This window comes from Schistocerca americana, chromosome 2, assembly GCF_021461395.2.
Source record: "Schistocerca americana isolate TAMUIC-IGC-003095 chromosome 2, iqSchAmer2.1, whole genome shotgun sequence".
NCBI lineage: Eukaryota > Metazoa > Arthropoda > Insecta > Orthoptera > Acrididae > Schistocerca > Schistocerca americana.
The window spans coordinates 95,555,075-95,559,692 of NC_060120.1; the positions used below are offsets into that span (position 1 = coordinate 95,555,075).

The following is a 4,618-nucleotide window of genomic DNA, read 5'->3' on the forward strand; positions in this document are numbered from 1 at the left end:
ATGCAAGAGGGCGTGCTACTGAGCATTAAAGGTACCGGTGTGTACAGCAATCTGGACCACCACCTCTGAAGGTCTCGCTGTATGGTGGTAGAACATGCAATGTGTATTTTACATGAGCAATAAAAAGGGTGGAAATGGTGTTTATGTCGATGTTGTTGTTTGTTGTGGTCTTCAGTCCTGAGACTGGTTTGATGCAGCTCTCCATGCTAATCTATCCTGTGCAAGCTCCTTCATCTCCCAGTGCCTATTGCAACCTACATCCCTCTGAATCTACTTAGTGTATTCATCTCCTGGTCTCCCTATACGATTTTTACCCTCCACGCTGCCCTCCAATGCTAAATTTGTGATCCCTTGATGCCTCAGTACATGTCCTACCAACCGATCCCTTCTTCTTGTCAAATTGTGCCACAAACTTCTCTTCTTCCCAATCCTATTCAATACCTCTTCATTAGTTACGTGATCTACCCACGTAATCTTCAACATTCTTCTATAGCACCACATTTCGAAAGCTTCTATTCTCTTCTTGTCCACACTATTTATCGTCCATGTTTCACTTCCATACATGGCTACACTCCATACAAATACTTTCAGAAACGACTTCCTATACTCGATGTTAACAAATTTCTCTTCTTCAGAAACGCTTTCCTTGGCATTGCCAGTCTACATTTTACATCCTCTCTACTTAGGCCATCATCCGTTATTTTGCTCCCCAAATAGCAAAACTCCTTTACTACTTTAAGTGTCTCATTTCCTAATCTAATTCCCTCAGCACTACCCGACTTAATTCGACTACATTCCATTATTCTCGTTTTGCTTTTGTTGATGGTTATCTTATATCCCCCTTTCAAGACACTGTCCATTCCGTTCAACTGCTCTTCCAAATCCTTTGCTGTCTCTGACAGAATTACAATGTCATCGGCGAGCCTCAAAGTTTTTATTTCTTCTCCCTGTATTTTAATACCTATTCCAAATTTTTCTTTTGTTTCCTTTACTGCTTGCTCAATATACAGATTGAATAACATCGGGGAGAGGCTACACCCTGTCTCACTCTCTTCCCAACCACTGCTTCCCTTTCATGCCCCTTGACTCTTATAACTGCCATCTGGTTTCAATACAAATTGTAAATAGCCTTTCGCTCCCTGTATTTTACCCTTGCACTCAAAAAGCACTCCGTCTTCAGGCCACAAGTGGCCCATGGGGACCATCAGACCGCCGTATCATCCTCAGTTGAGGATGCGGATAGGAGGCGCGTGTGGTCAGCACACCGCTCTCCCGGTCGTTATGATGGATTTCTTTGACCGGAGTCGCTATTATTAGGTCAAACAGCTTCTCAATTGGCATCACGAGGCTGAGTGCACCCCGAAAAATGGCAACAGCACATGGCGGCTGGATGGTCACCCATCTAAGTGCAGACCACGCCCAACAGCGCTTAACTTCGGTGATCTCACGGGAACCGGTCTATCCACTGCGGCAAGGCCGTTGCCTATTTTACCCTTGCCACCTTTAGAATTTGAAAGAGAGTATTCCAGTCAACATTGTCAAAAGCTTTCTCTAAGTCTACAAATGCTAGAAACGTAGGTTTGCCTTTCCTTAATCTTTCTTCTAAGATAAGTCGTAAGGTCAGTATTGCCTCACGTGTTCCAATATTTCTACGGAATCCAAACTGATCTTCCCCGAGGTCGGCTTCTACCAGTTTTTCCATTCGCCTGTAAAGAATTCGAGTTAGTATTTTGCAGCCGTGACTTATTAAACTGATAGTTCGGTAATTTTCACATCTGTCGAAACCTGCTTTCTTTGGGATTGGAATTATTATGTTCTTTTTGAAGTCTGAGGGTATTTCGCCTGTCTCATACATCTTGCTCACCAGATGGTATTTTCATGACTGGCTCTCCCAAGGCCGTCAGTAGTTCTAATGGAATGTTGTCAACTCCCGGGGCCTTGTTTCGACTCAGATCTTTCAGTGCTCTGTCAAACTCTTCACGCAGTATCGTATCTCCCATTTCATCTTCATCTACATCCTCTGCCATTTCCATAATATTGTCCTCAAGTACATCGCCCTTGTATAGACCCTCTATGTACTCCTTCCACCTTTTTGCTTTCCCTTCTTTGCTTAGAACTGAGTTTCCATCTGAGCTCTTGATATTCATACAAGTGGTTCTCTTTTCTCGAAAGGTCTCTTTAATTTTCCTGTAGGCTGTATCTATCTTACCCCTAGTGAGATAAGCCTCTACATCCTTACATTTGTCCTCTAGCCATCCCTGCTTAGCCATTTTGCACTTCCTGTCGATCTCATTTTTGAGACGTTTGTATTCCTTTTTGCCTGCTTCATTTACTGCATTTTTATACTTTCTCCGTTCATCAATTAAATTCAATATTTCTTCAGTTACCCAAGGATTTCTACTAGCCCTCGTCTTTTTACCTACTTGATCCTCTGCTGCCTTCACTACTTCATTCCTCAGAGCTACCCATTCTTCTTCTACTGTATTTCTTTCCCCCATTCCTGTCAATTGTTCCCTTATGCTCTCCCTGAAACTCTCTACAACCTCTGGTTCTTTCAGTTTATCCAGGTCCCATCTCCTTAAATTGCCACCTTTTTGCAGTTTCTTCACTTTTAATCTACAGTTCATAACCAATAGATCGTGGTCAGAGTCCACATCCGCCCCTGGAAATGTCTTACAATTTAAAACCTGGTTCCTAAATCTCTGTCTTTCCATTATGTAATCTATCTGATACCTTTTAGTATCTCCAGGATTCTTCCATGTATACAACCTTCTTTTATGATTCTTGAACCAAGTGTTAGCTATGATTAAGTTATGCTCTGTGCAAAATTCTACCAGACGGCTTCCTCTTTCATTTCTTAGCCCCAATCCATATTCACCTACTATGTTTCCTTCTCTCCCTTTTCCTACTGTCGAATTCCAGTCACCCATGACTATTAAATTTTCGTCTCCCTTCACTATCAGATTAATTTCTTTTATCTCATCATACATTTCTTCAATTCCTTCGTCATCTGCAGAGCTAGTTGGCATATAAACTTGTACTACTGTAGTAGGCGTGGGCTTCGTGTCTATCTTGGCCACTACAATACGTTCACTATGCTGTTTGTAGTAGCTTACCCGCACTCCTATTTTTTATTTATTATTAAACCTACTCCTGCATTACCCCTATTTGATTTTGTATTTATAGCCCTGTATTCACCTGACCAAATGTTTTGTTCCTCCTGCCACCGAACTTCGCTAATTGCCACTATATCTAACTTTAACCTATCCAGTTCCCTTTTTAAATTTTCTAACCTACCTGCCCGATTAAGGGATCTGACATTCCACGCTCCGATCCGTAGAATGCCAGTTTTCTTTCTCCTGATAACAACGTCGTCTTGAGTAGTCCCCGCCCGGAGATCCGAATGGGGGACTATTTTACCTCCGGAATATTTTACCCAAGAGGACGCCATCATCATGTAACCATACAGTAAAGCTGCATGCCCTCGGGAAAAATTACGGCTGTAGTTTCCCCTTGCTTTCAGCCGTTCGCAGTACCACAACAGCATGGCCGTTTTGGTTAGTGTTACAAGGCCAGATCAGTCAATCATCCAGACTGTTGCCCCTGCAACTACTGAAAAGGCTGCTGCCCCTCTTCAGGAACCACACGTTTGTCTGGCCTCTCAACAGATACCCCTCCGTTGTAGTTGCACCTATGGTACGGCTATCTGTATCTTTGAGGCACGCAAGCCTCCCCACCAACGGCAAGGTCCATGGTTCATGGGGGGGATATCTATATATATCGATATCTATTCCAATTTTCTGTACAGGTTCAGAACTCTCTGAACCGAGGTGATGCAATACTTTTTTTGATGTGTGTATATAGAAACTCTTGGAAGTTCTGTCTATACCTACGGTCATTCAGTTTTCTTGATTTATCAATAACAAGAAACGCGCACTGCGTGTGATTCCAGCAATTACCTTCACAAAATCATTGAACGACATGTCGCTTCCTACATATGTCTGGTAAATGTGTTTTGAATTCACTTTGTCTTGTCTGAAAACTGTAATGAGTTTTGTATTATCGCTCACAAACTGTTTCGGGATTCTGGAATATGTCGATTCTAATAAAATACGTCAATAACCACATGACGACCAGACAGAAACATCACAGAATTTGATCTTGGCTTTTCACAGCAACATCGTCAAATATTAACATTGTGTTTGGCTTTTTGGCTTTACTTTTTCTGAGGGGGGGGGGGGATTTGACTGCTTTGACTGAACGTCGTATACGTTATATCATCAACATCGTGCAGCACTTTTGCAGTAGCTGGTACTTGGGTTGAAACAGCGTTTTTGAAAATACACCCTCAAACTCAAAGTGGTCTCCATCCGGGTGTGTTAGTAGTGACATGTGAACATCTGTCTTGTCGCAGTTGCATGGACCTACAATTATCACTGGTTTATTATTGGGTAGGAGTACCGCAACCTTTTTCTGCTTCTTCTTCTTCCGAGTTTCTTCCTCTCCATCACAGGACATGTCACTTACAACAAAGTCCTGATGCTTCACCCACCCAGCCATGATACTATGTCAGGTTTTGGTGTGTAATGTGCTTTTATAGAAAAATGGATGTGTCTAA

The 4,618-nt window shown here is 42.4% G+C and overlaps 1 pseudogene; it reads right to left on the reverse strand.

The window, feature by feature from the left end:
* Positions 1-1,367: 1,367 nt before the first annotated feature.
* Positions 1,368-1,484, reverse strand: LOC124597225 (annotated as a pseudogene).
* Positions 1,485-4,618: the final 3,134 nt, after the last annotated feature.